This window comes from Megalopta genalis, chromosome 10 (genome assembly GCF_051020955.1).
Source record: "Megalopta genalis isolate 19385.01 chromosome 10, iyMegGena1_principal, whole genome shotgun sequence".
Taxonomy (NCBI): Eukaryota; Metazoa; Arthropoda; class Insecta; order Hymenoptera; family Halictidae; genus Megalopta; species Megalopta genalis.
Window position 1 is genome coordinate 7,306,686 of NC_135022.1, and position 21,923 is coordinate 7,328,608.

The following is a 21,923-nucleotide window of genomic DNA, read 5'->3' on the forward strand; positions in this document are numbered from 1 at the left end:
TACATAGGGATTAAGCATTTAGAACGAAATCTAATGTCAGAAAATGACACTTTACTCTTGTGATTTTACGGTTTTTCCAATTTTCTGAAAAAACCTATCATTAGATTTTCTTCAAAGTACGATAATCCTGCTTAAATAACGTTTTTACATAGGGATTGAGCAGTTAGGACGAAATATTATGTCAGAAGATGGCACTTTACTCTTGTGAATTTTCGGTTTTTTCAATTATCTGAAAAAACCTATCATCAGATTTTTTAAATACGAGAATCTTGCTTAACTAACGCTTTTACATTAGAATTAGGTATTGAGTACGAAATGTAATGTCAGAAAATGTCACACTACTCTTGTGAATTTTCGGTTTTTTCAATTTTCTGAAAAAACCTATCATTAGTTTATCTTCAAAGTACGATATTCCTGCTTAAATAACGTTTTTACATAGGTACTGAGCAGTTAGGACGAAATCTAATGTCAGAAAATGGCACTTTACTCTTGTGAATTTTCGGTTTTTTCAATTATCTGAAAAAACCTATCATCAGATTTTTTAAATACGAGAATCTTGCTTAACTAACGCTTTTACATTAGAATTAGGTATTGAGTACGAAATGTAATGTCAGAAAATGTCACACTACTCTTGTGAATTTTCGGTTTTTTCAATTTTCTGAAAAAACCTATCATTAGATTTTCTTCAAAGTACGATATTCCTGCTTAAATAACGTTTTTACATAGGGACTGAGCAGTTAGGACGAAATCTAATGTCAGAAAATGGCACTTTACTCTTGTTAATTTTCGGTTTTTTCAATTATCTGAAAAAACCTATCATCAGATTTTTTAAATACGAGAATCTTGCTTAACTAACGCTTTTACATTAGAATTAGGTATTGAGTACGAAATGTAATGTCAGAAAATGGCACTTCACTCTTGTGATTTTTCTGTTTTTTTCAATTTTCTGAAAAATCCTATAATTAGATTTTCTTCAAGACACAATATTCTTGCTTAGATAACGTTTTTACATAGGGATTAAGCATTTAGAACGAAATCTAATGTCAGAAAATGACACTTTACTCTTGTGATTTTACGGTTTTTCCAATTTTCTGAAAAAACCTATCATTAGATTTTCTTCAAAGTACGATAATCCTGCTTAAATAACGTTTTTACATAGGGATTGAGCAGTTAGGACGAAATATTATGTCAGAAGATGGCACTTTACTCTTGTGAATTTTCGGTTTTTTCAATTATCTGAAAAAACCTATCATCAGATTTTTTAAATACGAGAATCTTGCTTAACTAACGCTGTTACATTAGAATTAGGTATTGAGTACGAAATGTAATGTCAGAAAATGTCACACTACACTTGTGAATTTTCGGTTTTTTCAATTTTCTGAAAAATCCTATCATTAGATTTTCTTCAAAATACGATATTCGTGCTTACATAACGTTTTTACATAGGGATTAAGCATGTAGAACGAAATGTAACGTCAGAAAATGGCACTTTGCTCTTGTGATTTTTCGGTTTTTCCAATTTTCTGAAAAAACCTATCATTAGATTTTCTTCAAGACACAATATTCTTGCTTAGATAACGTTTTGACATAGGGATTAAGCATTTAGAACGAAATCTAATGTCAGAAAATGACACTTTACTCTTGTGATTTTACGGTTTTTCCAATTTTCTGAAAAAACCTATCATTAGATTTTCTTCAAAGTACGATAATCCTGCTTAAATAACGTTTTTACATAGGGATTGAGCAGTTAGGACGAAATATTATGTCAGAAGATGGCACTTTACTCTTGTGAATTTTCGGTTTTTTCAATTATCTGAAAAAACCTATCATCAGATTTTTTAAATACGAGAATCTTGCTTAACTAACGCTTTTACATTAGAATTAGGTATTGAGTACGAAATCTAATGTCAGAAAATGTCACACTACTCTTGTGAATTTTCGGTTTTTTCAATTTTCTGAAAAAACCTATCATTAGTTTATCTTCAAAGTACGATATTCCTGCTTAAATAACGTTTTTACATAGGTACTGAGCAGTTAGGACGAAATCTAATGTCAGAAAATGGCACTTTACTCTTGTGAATTTTCGGTTTTTTCAATTATCTGAAAAAACCTATCATCAGATTTTTTAAATACGAGAATCTTGCTTAACTAACGCTTTTACATTAGAATTAGGTATTGAGTACGAAATGTAATGTCAGAAAATGGCACTTTACTCTTGTGATTTTTCTGTTTTTTTCAATTTTCTGAAAAATCCTATCATTAGATTTTCTTCAAAATACGATATTCGTGCTTAAATAACGTTTTTACATAGGGATTAAGCATGTAGAACGAAATGTAACGTCAGAAAATGGCACTTTGCTCTTGTGATTTTTCGGTTCTTCCAATTTTCTGAAAAAACCTATCATTAGATTTTCTTCAAGACACAATATTCTTGCTTAGATAACGTTTTTACATAGGGATTAAGCATGTAGAACGAAATGTAATGTCAGAAAATGGCACTTTGCTCTTGTGATTTTTCGGTTTTTCCAATTTTCTGAAAAAACCTATCATTAGATTTTTTAAATACGAGAATCTTGCTTAACTAACGCTTTCACATTAGAATTAGGTATTGAGTACGAAATGTAATGTCAGAAAATGGCACTTTACTCTTGTGATTTTTCTGTTTTTTTCAATTTTCTGAAAAATCCTATCATTAGATTTTCTTCAAAATACGATATTCGTGCTTAAATAACGTTTTTACATAGGGATTAAGCATTTAGAACGAAATGTAATGTCAGAAAATGGCACATTACTCTTGTAATTTTTCGGTTTTTTTCAATTTTCTGAAAAATCCTATCATTAGATTTTCTTCAAAATACGATATTCGTGCTTAAATAACGTTTTTACATAGGGATTAAGCATTTAGAACGAAATGTAATGTCAGAAAATGGCACATTACTCTTGTGATTTTTCGGTTTTTTCAATTTTCTGAAAAAGCCTATCATTAGATTTTCTTCAAGACACAATATTCTTGCTTAGATAACGTTTTTACATAGGGATTAAGCATGTAGAACGAAATGTAATGTCAGAAAATGGCACTTTGCTCTTGTGATTTTTCGGTTTTTCCAATTTTCTGAAAAAACCTATCATTAGATTTTTTAAATACGAGAATCTTGCTTAACTAACGCTTTTACATTAGAATTAGGTATTGAGTACGAAATGTAATGTCAGAAAATGGCACTTTACTCTTGTGATTTTTCTGTTTTTTTCAATTTTCTGAAAAATCCTATCATTAGATTTTCTTCAAAATACGATATTCGTGCTTAAATAACGTTTTTACATAGGGATTAAGCATTTAGAACGAAATGTAATGTCAGAAAATGGCACATTACTCTTGTAATTTTTCGGTTTTTTTCAATTTTCTGAAAAATCCTATCATTAGATTTTCTTCAAAATACGATATTCGTGCTTAAATAACGTTTTTACATAGGGATTAAGTATTTAGAACGAAGTCTAATGTCAGAAAATGTCACTTTACTCTTGTGAATTTTCGGTTTTTTCAATTTTCTGAAAAAGCCTATCATTAGATTTTCTTCAAAATACGATATTCCTGCTTAAATAACGTTTTTACATAGGGATTAAGCATGTAGAACGAAATGTAACGTCAGAAAATGGCACTTTACTCTTGTGAATTTTCGGTTTTTTCAATTATCTGAAAAATCCTATCATCAGATTTTTTAAATACAAGAATCTTGCTTAACTAACGCTTTTACATTAGAATTAGGTATTGAGTACGAAATGTAATGTCAGAAAATGTCACACTACTCTTGTGAATTTTCGGTTTTTTCAATTTTCTGAAAAAACCTATCATTAGATTTTCTTCAAAATACGATATTCGTGCTTACATAACGTTTTTACATAGGGATTAAGCATGTAGAACGAAATGTAACGTCAGAAAATGGCACTTTGCTCTTGTGATTTTTCGGTTTTTCCAATTTTCTGAAAAAACCTATCATTAGATTTTCTTCAAGACACAATATTCTTGCTTAGATAACGTTCTTACATAGGGATTAAGCATTTAGAACGAAATCTAATGTCAGAAAATGACACTTTACTCTTGTGATTTTACGGTTTTTCCAATTTTCTGAAAAAACCTATCATTAGATTTTCTTCAAAGTACGATAATCCTGCTTAAATAACGTTTTTACATAGGGATTGAGCAGTTAGGACGAAATATTATGTCAGAAGATGGCACTTTACTCTTGTGAATTTTCGGTTTTTTCAATTATCTGAAAAAACCTATCATCAGATTTTTTAAATACGAGAATCTTGCTTAACTAACGCTTTTACATTAGAATTAGGTATTGAGTACGAAATGTAATGTCAGAAAATGTCACACTACTCTTGTGAATTTTCGGTTTTTTCAATTTTCTGAAAAAACCTATCATTAGATTATCTTCAAAGTACGATATTCCTGCTTAAATAACGTTTTTACATAGGTACTGAGCAGTTAGGACGAAATCTAATGTCAGAAAATGGCACTTTACTCTTGTGAATTTTCGGTTTTTTCAATTATCTGAAAAAACCTATCATCAGATTTTTTAAATACGAGAATCTTGCTTAACTAACGCTTTTACATTAGAATTAGGTATTGAGTACGAAATGTAATGTCAGAAAATGTCACACTACTCTTGTGAATTTTCGGTTTTTTCAATTTTCTGAAAAAACCTATCATTAGATTTTCTTCAAAGTACGATATTCCTGCTTAAATAACGTTTTTACATAGGGACTGAGCAGTTAGGACGAAATCTAATGTCAGAAAATGGCACTTTTTACTCTTGTGAATTTTCGGTTTTTTCAATTATCTGAAAAAACCTATCATCAGATTTTTTAAATACGAGAATCTTGCTTAACTAACGCTTTTACATTAGAATTAGGTATTGAGTACGAAATGTAATGTCAGAAAATGGCACTTTACTCTTGTGATTTTTCTGTTTTGTCAATTTTCTGAAAAATCCTATCATTAGATTTTCTTCAAAATACGATATTCGTGCTTAAATAACGTTTTTACATAGGGATTAAGCATTTAGAACGAAATGTAATGTCAGAAAATGGCACATTACTCTTGTAATTTTTCGGTTTTTTTCAATTTTCTGAAAAATCCTATCATTAGATTTTCTTCAAAATACGATATTCGTGCTTAAATAACGTTTTTACATAGGGATTAAGCATTTAGAACGAAATGTAATGTCAGAAAATGGCACATTACTCTTGTGATTTTTCGGTTTTTTCAATTTTCTGAAAAAGCCTATCATTAGATTTTCTTCAAAATACGATATTCCTGCTTAAATAACGTTTTTACATAGGGATTAAGCATGTAGAACGAAATGTAACGTCAGAAAATGGCACTTTGCTCTTGTGATTTTTCGGTTTTTCCAATTTTCTGAAAAAGCCTATCATTAGATTTTCTTCAAAATACGATATTCCTGCTTAAATAACGTTTTTACATAGGGATTAAGCATGTAGAACGAAATGTAACGTCAGAAAATGGCACTTTGCTCTTGTGATTTTTCGGTTTTTCCAATTTTCTGAAAAAACCTATCATTAGATTTTCTTCAAGACACAATATTCTTGCTTAGATAACGTTTTTACATAGGGATTGGGCATTTAGAACGAAATCTAATGTCAGAAAATGGCAGTTTACACTTGTGATTTCTCGGTTTTTTCAAATTTCTGAAAAAACCTACAATTAGATTTTCTTCAAAGTACGATATTCTTGCTTAAATAACGTTTTTACATAGGGAGTAAGCATGTAGAACGAAATGTAATGTCAGAAAATGGCACTTTGCTCTTGTGATTTTTCGGTTTTTCAAATTTTCTGAAAAAACCTATCATTAGATTTTTTAAATACAAGAATCTTGCTTAACTAACGCTTTTACATTAGAATTAGGTATTGAGTACGAAATGTAATGTCAGAAAATGTCACACTACTCTTGTGAATTTTCGGTTTTTTCAATTTTCTGAAAAAACCTATCATTAGATTTTCTTCAAAATACGATATTCGTGCTTAAATAACGTTTTTACATAGGGATTAAGCATTTAGAACGAAATGTAATGTCAGAAAATGGCACATTACTCTTGTAATTTTTCGGTTTTTTTCAATTTTCTGAAAAATCCTATCATTAGATTTTCTTCAAAATACGATATTCGTGCTTAAATAACGTTTTTACATAGGGATTAAGTATTTAGAACGAAGTCTAATGTCAGAAAATGTCACTTTACTCTTGTGAATTTTCGGTTTTTTCAATTTTCTGAAAAAACCTATCATTAGATTTTCTTCAAAGTACGATATTCCTGCTTAAATAACGTTTTTACATAGGGACTGAGCAGTTAGGACGAAATCTAATGTCAGAAAATGGCACTTTACTCTTGTGAATTTTCGGTTTTTTCAATTATCTGAAAAAACCTATCATCAGATTTTTTAAATACGAGAATCTTGCTTAACTAACGCTTTTACATTAGAATTAGGTATTGAGTACGAAATGTAATGTCAGAAAATGTCACACTACTCTTGTGAATTTTCGGTTTTTTCAATTTTCTGAAAAAACCTATCATTAGATTTTCTTCAAAGTACGATATTCCTGCTTAAATAACGTTTTTACATAGGGACTGAGCAGTTAGGACGAAATCTAATGTCAGAAAATGGCACTTTTTACTCTTGTGAATTTTCGGTTTTTTCAATTATCTGAAAAAACCTATCATCAGATTTTTTAAATACGAGAATCTTGCTTAACTAACGCTTTTACATTAGAATTAGGTATTGAGTACGAAATGTAATGTCAGAAAATGGCACTTTACTCTTGTGATTTTTCTGTTTTTTTCAATTTTCTGAAAAATCCTATCATTAGATTTTCTTCAAAATACGATATTCGTGCTTAAATAACGTTTTTACATAGGGATTAAGCATGTAGAACGAAATGTAACGTCAGAAAATGGCACTTTGCTCTTGTGATTTTTCGGTTCTTCCAATTTTCTGAAAAAACCTATCTTTAGATTTTCTTCAAGACACAATATTCTTGCTTAGATAACGTTTTTACATAGGGATTAAGCATGTAGAACGAAATGTAACGTCAGAAAATGGCACTTTGCTCTTGTGATTTTTCGGTTTTTCCAATTTTCTGAAAAAGCCTATCATTAGATTTTCTTCAAAATACGATATTCCTGCTTAAATAACGTTTTTACATAGGGATTAAGCATGTAGAACGAAATGTAACGTCAGAAAATGGCACTTTGCTCTTGTGATTTTTCGGTTTTTCCAATTTTCTGAAAAAACCTATCATTAGATTTTCTTCAAGACACAATATTCTTGCTTAGATAACGTTTTTACATAGGGATTGGGCATTTAGAACGAAATCTAATGTCAGAAAATGGCAGTTTACACTTGTGATTTCTCGGTTTTTTCAAATTTCTGAAAAAACCTACAATTAGATTTTCTTCAAAGTACGATATTCTTGCTTAAATAACGTTTTTACATAGGGAGTAAGCATGTAGAACGAAATGTAATGTCAGAAAATGGCACTTTGCTCTTGTGATTTTTCGGTTTTTCAAATTTTCTGAAAAAACCTATCATTAGATTTTTTAAATACAAGAATCTTGCTTAACTAACGCTTTTACATTAGAATTAGGTATTGAGTACGAAATGTAATGTCAGAAAATGTCACACTACTCTTGTGAATTTTCGGTTTTTTCAATTTTCTGAAAAAACCTATCATTAGATTTTCTTCAAAATACGATATTCGTGCTTAAATAACGTTTTTACATAGGGATTAAGCATTTAGAACGAAATGTAATGTCAGAAAATGGCACATTACTCTTGTAATTTTTCGGTTTTTTTCAATTTTCTGAAAAATCCTATCATTAGATTTTCTTCAAAATACGATATTCGTGCTTAAATAACGTTTTTACATAGGGATTAAGTATTTAGAACGAAGTCTAATGTCAGAAAATGTCACTTTACTCTTGTGAATTTTCGGTTTTTTCAATTTTCTGAAAAAACCTATCATTAGATTTTCTTCAAAGTACGATATTCCTGCTTAAATAACGTTTTTACATAGGGACTGAGCAGTTAGGACGAAATCTAATGTCAGAAAATGGCACTTTACTCTTGTGAATTTTCGGTTTTTTCAATTATCTGAAAAAACCTATCATCAGATTTTTTAAATACGAGAATCTTGCTTAACTAACGCTTTTACATTAGAATTAGGTATTGAGTACGAAATGTAATGTCAGAAAATGTCACACTACTCTTGTGAATTTTCGGTTTTTTCAATTTTCTGAAAAAACCTATCATTAGATTTTCTTCAAAGTACGATATTCCTGCTTAAATAACGTTTTTACATAGGGACTGAGCAGTTAGGACGAAATCTAATGTCAGAAAATGGCACTTTTTACTCTTGTGAATTTTCGGTTTTTTCAATTATCTGAAAAAACCTATCATCAGATTTTTTAAATACGAGAATCTTGCTTAACTAACGCTTTTACATTAGAATTAGGTATTGAGTACGAAATGTAATGTCAGAAAATGGCACTTTACTCTTGTGATTTTTCTGTTTTTTTCAATTTTCTGAAAAATCCTATCATTAGATTTTCTTCAAAATACGATATTCGTGCTTAAATAACGTTTTTACATAGGGATTAAGCATGTAGAACGAAATGTAACGTCAGAAAATGGCACTTTGCTCTTGTGATTTTTCGGTTCTTCCAATTTTCTGAAAAAACCTATCTTTAGATTTTCTTCAAGACACAATATTCTTGCTTAGATAACGTTTTTACATAGGGATTAAGCATGTAGAACGAAATGTAATGTCAGAAAATGGCACTTTGCTCTTGTGATTTTTCGGTTTTTCCAATTTTCTGAAAAAACCTACCATTAGATTTTTTAAATACGAGAATCTTGCTTAACTAACGCTTTCACATTAGAATTAGGTATTGAGTACGAAATGTAATGTCAGAAAATGGCACTTTACTCTTGTGATTTTTCTGTTTTTTTCAATTTTCTGAAAAATCCTATCATTAGATTTTCTTCAAAATACGATATTCGTGCTTAAATAACGTTTTTACATAGGGATTAAGCATGTAGAACGAAATGTAACCGCAGAAAATGGCACTTTGCTCTTGTGATTTTTCGGTTTTTCCAATTTTCTGAAAAAACCTATCATTAGATTTTCTTCAAGACACAATATTCTTGCTTAGATAACGTTTTTACATAGGGATTATGCATGTAGAACGAAATGTAATGTCAGAAAATGGCACTTTGCTCTTGTGATTTTTCGGTTTTTCCAATTTTCTGAAAAATCCTATCATTAGATTTTCTTCAAAATACGATATTCGTGCTTAAATAACGTTTTTACATAGGGACTGAGCAGTTAGGACGAAATCTAATGTCAGAAAATGGCACTTTACTCTTGTGAATTTTCGGTTTTTTCAATTATCTGAAAGAACCTATCACCAGATTTTTTAAATACGAGAATCTTGCTTAACTAACGCTTTTACATTAGAATTAGGTATTGAGTAAGAAATGTAATGTCAGAAAATGTCACTTTACTCTTGTGAATTTTCGGTTTTTTCAATTTTCTGAAAAAGCCTATCATTAGATTTTCTTCAAAGTACGATATTCCTGATTAAATAACGTTTTTATATAGGGATTGAGCACTTAGGACGAAATCTAATGTCAGAAAATGGCACTTTACTCTTGTGAATTTTCGGTTTTTTCAATTATCTGAAAGAACCTATCATCAGATTTTTTAAATACGAGAATCTTGCTTAACTAACGCTTTTACATTAGAATTAGGTATTGAGTACGAAATGTAATGTCAGAAAATGTCACTTTACTCTTGTGAATTTTCGGTTTTTTCAATTTTCTGAAAAAGCCTATCATTAGATTTTCTTCAAAATACGATATTCCTGCTTAAATAACGTTTTTACATAGGGATTAAGCATGTAGAACGAAATGTAACGTCAGAAAATGGCACTTTGCTCTTGTGATTTTTCGGTTTTTCCAATTTTCTGAAAAAACCTATCATTAGATTCTCTTCAAGACACAATATTCTTGCTTAGATAACGTTTTTACATAGGGATTAAGCATTTAGAACGAAATCTAATGTCAGAAAATGACACTTTACTCTTGTGATTTTACGGTTTTTCCAATTTTCTGAAAAAACCTATCATTAGATTTTCTTCAAAGTACGATAATCCTGCTTAAATAACGTTTTTACATAGGGATTGAGCAGTTAGGACGAAATATTATGTCAGAAGATGGCACTTTACTCTTGTGAATTTTCGGTTTTTTCAATTATCTGAAAAAACCTATCATCAGATTTTTTAAATACGAGAATCTTGCTTAACTAACGCTTTTACATTAGAATTAGGTATTGAGTACGAAATGTAATGTCAGAAAATGTCACACTACTCTTGTGAATTTTCGGTTTTTTCAATTTTCTGAAAAAACCTATCATTAGATTTTCTTCAAAGTACGATATTCCTGCTTAAATAACGTTTTTACATAGGGACTGAGCAGTTAGGACGAAATCTAATGTCAGAAAATGGCACTTTACTCTTGTGAATTTTCGGTTTTTTCAATTATCTGAAAGAACCTATCACCAGATTTTTTAAATACGAGAATCTTGCTTAACTAACGCTTTTACATTAGAATTAGGTATTGAGTAAGAAATGTAATGTCAGAAAATGTCACTTTACTCTTGTGAATTTTCGGTTTTTTCAATTTTCTGGAAAAGCCTATCATTAGATTTTCTTCAAAGTACGATATTCCTGATTAAATAACGTTTTTATATAGGGATTGAGAAGTTAGGACGAAATCTAATGTCAGAAAATGGCACTTTACTCTTGTGAATTTCCGGTTTTTTCAATTATCTGAAAGAACCTATCATCAGATTTTTTAAATACGAGAATCTTGCTTAACTAACGCTTTTACATTAGAATTAGGTATTGAGTACGAAATGTAATGTCAGAAAATGTCACTTTACTCTCGTGAATTTTCGGTTTTTTCAATTTTCTGAAAAAGCCTATCATTAGATTTTCTTCAAAATACGATATTCCTGCTTAAATAACGTTTTTACATAGGGATTAAGCATGTAGAACGAAATGTAACGTCAGAAAATGGCACTTTGCTCTTGTGATTTTTCGGTTTTTCCAATTTTCTGAAAAAACCTATCATTAGATTCTCTTCAAGACACAATATTCTTGCTTAGATAACGTTTTTACATAGGGATTAAGCATTTAGAACGAAATCTAATGTCAGAAAATGACACTTTACTCTTGTGATTTTACGGTTTTTCCAATTTTCTGAAAAAACCTATCATCAGATTTTTTAAATACGAGAATCTTGCTTAACTAACGATTTTACATTAGAATTAGGTATTGAGTACGAAATATAATGTCAGAAAATGGCGCTTTACTCTAGTAATATTTCGGTTTTTTCAATTTTCTGAAAGAATCTATCATTAGATCTTTTAAATACGAGAATCTTGCTTAACTACCGATTTTACATTAGAATTAAGTATTTAGAACGAAAACTAAAGTCAGAAAATGGCACTTTACTCTTGTGACTTTTCTGTTTTTTTCAATTTTCTGAAAAATCCTATCATTAGATTTTCTTCAAAGTACGATATTCTTGCTTATATATCGTGTTTACATAGGGATTAAGCATTTAGAACGAAATCTAATGTCAGAAAATGGCACTTTACTCTTGTGAATTTTCGGTTTTTTCAATTTTCTGAAAAAACCTATCATTAGATTTTCTTCAAAGTACGATAATCCTGCTTAAATAACATTTCTACATAGGGACTGAGCAGTTAGGACGAAATCTAATGTCAGAAAATGGCACTTTACTCTTGTTAATTTTCGGTTTTTTCAATTATCTGAAAAAACCTATCATCAGATTTTTTAAATACGAGAATCTTGCTTAACTAACGCTTTTACATTAGAATTAGGTATTGAGTACGAAATGTAATGTCAGAAAATGGCACTTTACTCTTGTGATTTTTCTTTTTTTTTCAATTTTCTGAAAAATCCTATCATTAGATTTTCTTCAAGACACAATATTCTTGCTTAGATAACGTTTTTACATAGGGATTAAGCATGTAGAACGAAATGTAACGTCAGAAAATGGCACTTTGCTCTTGTGATTTTTCGGTTTTTCCAATTTTCTGAAAAAACCTATCATTAGATTCTCTTCAAGACACAATATTCTTGCTTAGATAACGTTTTTACATAGGGATTAAGCATTTAGAACGAAATCTAATGTCAGAAAATGACACTTTACTCTTGTGATTTTACGGTTTTTCCAATTTTCTGAAAAAACCTATCATTAGATTTTCTTCAAAGTACGATAATCCTGCTTAAATAACGTTTTTACATAGGGATTGAGCAGTTAGGACGAAATCTAATGTCAGAAAATGGCACTTTTTACTCTTGTGAATTTTCGGTTTTTTCAATTATCTGAAAAAACCTATCATCAGATTTTTTAAATACGAGAATCTTGCTTAACTAACGCTTTTACATTAGAATTAGGTATTGAGTACGAAATGTAATGTCAGAAAATGGCACTTTACTCTTGTGATTTTTCTGTTTTTTTCAATTTTCTGAAAAATCCTATCATTAGATTTTCTTCAAAATACGATATTCGTGCTTAAATAACGTTTTTACATAGGGATTAAGCATGTAGAACGAAATGTAACGTCAGAAAATGGCACTTTGCTCTTGTGATTTTTCGGTTCTTCCAATTTTCTGAAAAAACCTATCTTTAGATTTTCTTCAAGACACAATATTCTTGCTTAGATAACGTTTTTACATAGGGATTAAGCATGTAGAACGAAATGTAATGTCAGAAAATGGCACTTTGCTCTTGTGATTTTTCGGTTTTTCCAATTTTCTGAAAAAACCTACCATTAGATTTTTTAAATACGAGAATCTTGCTTAACTAACGCTTTCACATTAGAATTAGGTATTGAGTACGAAATGTAATGTCAGAAAATGGCACTTTACTCTTGTGATTTTTCTGTTTTTTTCAATTTTCTGAAAAATCCTATCATTAGATTTTCTTCAAAATACGATATTCGTGCTTAAATAACGTTTTTACATAGGGATTAAGCATGTAGAACGAAATGTAACCGCAGAAAATGGCACTTTGCTCTTGTGATTTTTCGGTTTTTCCAATTTTCTGAAAAAACCTATCATTAGATTTTCTTCAAGACACAATATTCTTGCTTAGATAACGTTTTTACATAGGGATTATGCATGTAGAACGAAATGTAATGTCAGAAAATGGCACTTTGCTCTTGTGATTTTTCGGTTTTTCCAATTTTCTGAAAAATCCTATCATTAGATTTTCTTCAAAATACGATATTCGTGCTTAAATAACGTTTTTACATAGGGACTGAGCAGTTAGGACGAAATCTAATGTCAGAAAATGGCACTTTACTCTTGTGAATTTTCGGTTTTTTCAATTATCTGAAAGAACCTATCACCAGATTTTTTAAATACGAGAATCTTGCTTAACTAACGCTTTTACATTAGAATTAGGTATTGAGTAAGAAATGTAATGTCAGAAAATGTCACTTTACTCTTGTGAATTTTCGGTTTTTTCAATTTTCTGAAAAAGCCTATCATTAGATTTTCTTCAAAGTACGATATTCCTGATTAAATAACGTTTTTATATAGGGATTGAGCACTTAGGACGAAATCTAATGTCAGAAAATGGCACTTTACTCTTGTGAATTTTCGGTTTTTTCAATTATCTGAAAGAACCTATCATCAGATTTTTTAAATACGAGAATCTTGCTTAACTAACGCTTTTACATTAGAATTAGGTATTGAGTACGAAATGTAATGTCAGAAAATGTCACTTTACTCTTGTGAATTTTCGGTTTTTTCAATTTTCTGAAAAAGCCTATCATTAGATTTTCTTCAAAATACGATATTCCTGCTTAAATAACGTTTTTACATAGGGATTAAGCATGTAGAACGAAATGTAACGTCAGAAAATGGCACTTTGCTCTTGTGATTTTTCGGTTTTTCCAATTTTCTGAAAAAACCTATCATTAGATTCTCTTCAAGACACAATATTCTTGCTTAGATAACGTTTTTACATAGGGATTAAGCATTTAGAACGAAATCTAATGTCAGAAAATGACACTTTACTCTTGTGATTTTACGGTTTTTCCAATTTTCTGAAAAAACCTATCATTAGATTTTCTTCAAAGTACGATAATCCTGCTTAAATAACGTTTTTACATAGGGATTGAGCAGTTAGGACGAAATATTATGTCAGAAGATGGCACTTTACTCTTGTGAATTTTCGGTTTTTTCAATTATCTGAAAAAACCTATCATCAGATTTTTTAAATACGAGAATCTTGCTTAACTAACGCTTTTACATTAGAATTAGGTATTGAGTACGAAATGTAATGTCAGAAAATGTCACACTACTCTTGTGAATTTTCGGTTTTTTCAATTTTCTGAAAAAACCTATCATTAGATTTTCTTCAAAGTACGATATTCCTGCTTAAATAACGTTTTTACATAGGGACTGAGCAGTTAGGACGAAATCTAATGTCAGAAAATGGCACTTTACTCTTGTGAATTTTCGGTTTTTTCAATTATCTGAAAGAACCTATCACCAGATTTTTTAAATACGAGAATCTTGCTTAACTAACGCTTTTACATTAGAATTAGGTATTGAGTAAGAAATGTAATGTCAGAAAATGTCACTTTACTCTTGTGAATTTTCGGTTTTTTCAATTTTCTGGAAAAGCCTATCATTAGATTTTCTTCAAAGTACGATATTCCTGATTAAATAACGTTTTTATATAGGGATTGAGAAGTTAGGACGAAATCTAATGTCAGAAAATGGCACTTTACTCTTGTGAATTTCCGGTTTTTTCAATTATCTGAAAGAACCTATCATCAGATTTTTTAAATACGAGAATCTTGCTTAACTAACGCTTTTACATTAGAATTAGGTATTGAGTACGAAATGTAATGTCAGAAAATGTCACTTTACTCTCGTGAATTTTCGGTTTTTTCAATTTTCTGAAAAAGCCTATCATTAGATTTTCTTCAAAATACGATATTCCTGCTTAAATAACGTTTTTACATAGGGATTAAGCATGTAGAACGAAATGTAACGTCAGAAAATGGCACTTTGCTCTTGTGATTTTTCGGTTTTTCCAATTTTCTGAAAAAACCTATCATTAGATTCTCTTCAAGACACAATATTCTTGCTTAGATAACGTTTTTACATAGGGATTAAGCATTTAGAACGAAATCTAATGTCAGAAAATGACACTTTACTCTTGTGATTTTACGGTTTTTCCAATTTTCTGAAAAAACCTATCATCAGATTTTTTAAATACGAGAATCTTGCTTAACTAACGATTTTACATTAGAATTAGGTATTGAGTACGAAATATAATGTCAGAAAATGGCGCTTTACTCTAGTAATATTTCGGTTTTTTCAATTTTCTGAAAGAATCTATCATTAGATCTTTTAAATACGAGAATCTTGCTTAACTACCGATTTTACATTAGAATTAAGTATTTAGAACGAAAACTAAAGTCAGAAAATGGCACTTTACTCTTGTGACTTTTCTGTTTTTTTCAATTTTCTGAAAAATCCTATCATTAGATTTTCTTCAAAGTACGATATTCTTGCTTATATATCGTGTTTACATAGGGATTAAGCATTTAGAACGAAATCTAATGTCAGAAAATGGCACTTTACTCTTGTGAATTTTCGGTTTTTTCAATTTTCTGAAAAAACCTATCATTAGATTTTCTTCAAAGTACGATAATCCTGCTTAAATAACATTTCTACATAGGGACTGAGCAGTTAGGACGAAATCTAATGTCAGAAAATGGCACTTTACTCTTGTTAATTTTCGGTTTTTTCAATTATCTGAAAAAACCTATCATCAGATTTTTTAAATACGAGAATCTTGCTTAACTAACGCTTTTACATTAGAATTAGGTATTGAGTACGAAATGTAATGTCAGAAAATGGCACTTTACTCTTGTGATTTTTCTTTTTTTTTCAATTTTCTGAAAAATCCTATCATTAGATTTTCTTCAAGACACAATATTCTTGCTTAGATAACGTTTTTACATAGGGATTAAGCATTTAGAACGAAATCTAATGTCAGAAAATGACACTTTACTCTTGTGATTTTACGGTTTTTCCAATTTTCTGAAAAAACCTATCATTAGATTTTCTTCAAAGTACGATAATCCTGCTTAAATAACGTTTTTACATAGGGATTGAGCAGTTAGGACGAAATATTATGTCAGAAGATGGCACTTTACTCTTGTGAATTTTCGGTTTTTTCAATTATCTGAAAAAACCTATCATCAGATTTTTTAAATACGAGAATCTTGCTTAACTAACGCTGTTACATTAGAATTAGGTATTGAGTACGAAATGTAATGTCAGAAAATGTCACACTACTCTTGTGAATTTTCGGTTTTTTCAATTTTCTGAAAAATCCTATCATTAGATTTTCTTCAAAATACGATATTCGTGCTTACATAACGTTTTTACATAGGGATTAAGCATGTAGAACGAAATGTAACGTCAGAAAATGGCACTTTGCTCTTGTGATTTTTCGGTTTTTCCAATTTTCTGAAAAAACCTATCATTAGATTTTCTTCAAGACACAATATTCTTGCTTAGATAACGTTTTGACATAGGGATTAAGCATTTAGAACGAAATCTAATGTCAGAAAATGACACTTTACTCTTGTGATTTTACGGTTTTTCCAATTTTCTGAAAAAACCTATCATTAGATTTTCTTCAAAGTACGATAATCCTGCTTAAATAACGTTTTTACATAGGGATTGAGCAGTTAGGACGAAATATTATGTCAGAAGATGGCACTTTACTCTTGTGAATTTTCGGTTTTTTCAATTATCTGAAAAAACCTATCATCAGATTTTTTAAATACGAGAATCTTGCTTAACTAACGCTGTTACATTAGAATTAGGTAGTGAGTACGAAATGTAATGTCAGAAAATGTCACACTACTCTTGTGAATTTTCGGTTTTTTCAATTTTCTGAAAAATCCTATCATTAGATTTTCTTCAAAATACGATATTCGTGCTTACATAACGTTTTTACATAGGGATTAAGCATGTAGAACGAAATGTAACGTCAGAAAATGGCACTTTGCTCTTGTGATTTTTCGGTTTTTCCAATTTTCTGAAAAAACCTATCATTAGATTTTCTTCAAGACACAATATTCTTGCTTAGATAACGTTTTGACATAGGGATTAAGCATTTAGAACGAAATCTAATGTCAGAAAATGACACTTTACTCTTGTGATTTTACGGTTTTTCCAATTTTCTGAAAAAACCTATCATTAGATTTTCTTCAAAGTACGATAATCCTGCTTAAATAACGTTTTTACATAGGGATTGAGCAGTTAGGACGAAATATTATGTCAGAAGATGGCACTTTACTCTTGTGAATTTTCGGTTTTTTCAATTATCTGAAAAAACCTATCATCAGATTTTTTAAATACGAGAATCTTGCTTAACTAACGCTTTTACATTAGAATTAGGTATTGAGTACGAAATGTAATGTCAGAAAATGTCACACTACTCTTGTGAATTTTCGGTTTTTTCAATTTTCTGAAAAAACCTATCATTAGTTTATCTTCAAAGTACGATATTCCTGCTTAGATAACGTTTTGACATAGGGATTAAGCATTTAGAACGAAATCTAATGTCAGAAAATGACACTTTACTCTTGTGATTTTACGGTTTTTCCAATTTTCTGAAAAAACCTATCATTAGATTTTCTTCAAGACACAATATTCTTGCTTAGATAACGTTTTGACATAGGGATTAAGCATTTAGAACGAAATCTAATGTCAGAAAATGACACTTTACTCTTGTGATTTTACGGTTTTTCCAATTTTCTGAAAAAACCTATCATTAGATTTTCTTCAAAGTACGATAATCCTGCTTAAATAACGTTTTTACATAGGGATTGAGCAGTTAGGACGAAATATTATGTCAGAAGATGGCACTTTACTCTTGTGAATTTTCGGTTTTTTCAATTATCTGAAAAAACCTATCATCAGATTTTTTAAATACGAGAATCTTGCTTAACTAACGCTTTTACATTAGAATTAGGTATTGAGTACGAAATGTAATGTCAGAAAATGTCACACTACTCTTGTGAATTTTCGGTTTTTTCAATTTTCTGAAAAAACCTATCATTAGTTTATCTTCAAAGTACGATATTCCTGCTTAAATAACGTTTTTACATAGGTACTGAGCAGTTAGGACGAAATCTAATGTCAGAAAATGGCACTTTACTCTTGTGAATTTTCGGTTTTTTCAATTATCTGAAAAAACCTATCATCAGATTTTTTAAATACGAGAATCTTGCTTAACTAACGCTTTTACATTAGAATTAGGTATTGAGTACGAAATGTAATGTCAGAAAATGTCACACTACTCTTGTGAATTTTCGGTTTTTTCAATTTTCTGAAAAAACCTATCATTAGATTTTCTTCAAAGTACGATATTCCTGCTTAAATAACGTTTTTACATAGGGACTGAGCAGTTAGGACGAAATCTAATGTCAGAAAATGGCACTTTACTCTTGTTAATTTTCGGTTTTTTCAATTATCTGAAAAAACCTATCATCAGATTTTTTAAATACGAGAATCTTGCTTAACTAACGCTTTTACATTAGAATTAGGTATTGAGTACGAAATGTAATGTCAGAAAATGGCACTTCACTCTTGTGATTTTTCTGTTTTTTTCAATTTTCTGAAAAATCCTATAATTAGATTTTCTTCAAGACACAATATTCTTGCTTAGATAACGTTTTTACATAGGGATTAAGCATTTAGAACGAAATCTAATGTCAGAAAATGACACTTTACTCTTGTGATTTTACGGTTTTTCCAATTTTCTGAAAAAACCTATCATTAGATTTTCTTCAAAGTACGATAATCCTGCTTAAATAACGTTTTTACATAGGGATTGAGCAGTTAGGACGAAATATTATGTCAGAAGATGGCACTTTACTCTTGTGAATTTTCGGTTTTTTCAATTATCTGAAAAAACCTATCATCAGATTTTTTAAATACGAGAATCTTGCTTAACTAACGCTGTTACATTAGAATTAGGTATTGAGTACGAAATGTAATGTCAGAAAATGTCACACTACACTTGTGAATTTTCGGTTTTTTCAATTTTCTGAAAAATCCTATCATTAGATTTTCTTCAAAATACGATATTCGTGCTTACATAACGTTTTTACATAGGGATTAAGCATGTAGAACGAAATGTAACGTCAGAAAATGGCACTTTGCTCTTGTGATTTTTCGGTTTTTCCAATTTTCTGAAAAAACCTATCATTAGATTTTCTTCAAGACACAATATTCTTGCTTAGATAACGTTTTGACATAGGGATTAAGCATTTAGAACGAAATCTAATGTCAGAAAATGACACTTTACTCTTGTGATTTTACGGTTTTTCCAATTTTCTGAAAAAACCTATCATTAGATTTTCTTCAAAGTACGATAATCCTGCTTAAATAACGTTTTTACATAGGGATTGAGCAGTTAGGACGAAATATTATGTCAGAAGATGGCACTTTACTCTTGTGAATTTTCGGTTTTTTCAATTATCTGAAAAAACTTATCATCAGATTTTTTAAATACGAGAATCTTGCTTAACTAACGCTTTTACATTAGAATTAGGTATTGAGTACGAAATCTAATGTCAGAAAATGTCACACTACTCTTGTGAATTTTCGGTTTTTTCAATTTTCTGAAAAAACCTATCATTAGTTTATCTTCAAAGTACGATATTCCTGCTTAAATAACGTTTTTACATAGGTACTGAGCAGTTAGGACGAAATCTAATGTCAGAAAATGGCACTTTACTCTTGTGAATTTTCGGTTTTTTCAATTATCTGAAAAAACCTATCATCAGATTTTTTAAATACGAGAATCTTGCTTAACTAACGCTTTTACATTAGAATTAGGTATTGAGTACGAAATGTAATGTCAGAAAATGGCACTTTACTCTTGTGATTTTTCGGTTTTTTCAATTTTCTGAAAAAACCTATCATTAGATTTTCTTCAAAGTACGATAATCCTGCTTAAATAACGTTTCTACATAGGGACTGAGCAGTTAGGACGAAATCTAATGTCAGAAAATGGCACTTTACTCTTGTTAATTTTCGGTTTTTTCAATTATCTGAAAAAACCTATCATCAGATTTTTTAAATACGAGAATCTTGCTTAACTAACGCTTTTACATTAGAATTAGGTATTGAGTACGAAATGTAATGTCAGAAAATGGCACTTTACTCTTGTGATTTTTCGGTTTTTTCAATTTTCTGAAAAAACCTATCATTAGATTTTCTTCAAAATACGATATTCGTGCTTAAATAACGTTTTTACATAGGGATTAAGCATGTAGAACGAAAAGTAATGTCAGAAAATGGCACTTTGCTCTTGTGATTTTTCGGTTTTTCCAATTTTCTGAAAGAATCTATCATTAGATTTTTTAAATACGACAATCTTGCTTATATAACAATTTTACATTAGAATTAAATTTTTAGAACGAAATGTAATGTCAGAAAATGTCACTTTACTCTTGTGAATTTTCGGTTTTTTCAATTATCTGAAAAATCCTATCATTAGATTTTCTTTAAAATACGATATTCGTGCTTAAATAACGTTTTTACATAGGGATTGAGCAGTTAGGACGAAATCTAATGTCAGAAAATGGCACTTTACTCTTGTGAATTTTCGGTTTTTCCAATTTTCTGAAAAAACCTATCATCAGATTTTTTAAATACGAGAATCTTGCTTAACTAACGATTTTACATTAGAATTAGGTATTGAGTACGAAATATAATGTCAGAAAATGGCGCTTTACTCTAGTGATTTTTCGGTTTTTTCAACTTTCTGTAAAAACCAATCATTAGATTTTCTTCAAAGTACGATATTCGTGCTTAAATATCGTTTTTACATAGGGATTAGGCATTTAGAACGAAATCTAATGACAGAAAATGGCACTTTACTCTTGTGAATTTTCGGTTTTTCCAATTTTCTGAAAAAACCTATCATTAGATTTTCTTCAAGACACAATATTCTTGCTTAGATAACGTTTTTACATAGGGATTGGGCATTTAGAACGAAATCTAATGTCAGAAAATGGCAGTTTACACTTGTGATTTCTCGGTTTTTTCAAATTTCTGAAAAAACCTACAATTAGATTTTCTTCAAAGTACGATATTCTTGCTTAAATAACGTTTTTACATAGGGAGTAAGCATGTAGAACGAAATGTAATGTCAGAAAATGGCACTTTGCTCTTCTGATTTTTCGGTTTTTCAAATTTTCTGAAAAAACCTATCATTAGATTTTTTAAATACGAGAATCTTGCTTAACTAACGCTTTTACATTAGAATTAGGTATTGAGTACGAAATGTAATGTCAGAAAATGGCACTTTACTCTTGTGATTTTTCTGTTTTTTTCAACTTTCTGAAAAATCCTATCATTAGATTTTCTTCAAAATACGATATTCGTGCTTAAATAACGTTTTTACATAGGGATTAAGCATTTAGAACGAAATGTAATGTCAGAAAATGGCACATTACTCTAGTAATTTTTCGGTTTTTATCAATTTTCTGAAAAATCCTATCATTAGATTTTCTTCAAAATACGATATTCGTGCTTAAATAACGTTTTTACATAGGGATTAAGTATTTAGAACGAAGTCTAATGTCAGAAAATGTCACTTTACTCTTGTGAATTTTCGGTTTTTTCAATTTTCTGAAAAAACCTATCATTAGATTTTCTTCAAAGTACGATATTCCTGCTTAAATAACGTTTTTACA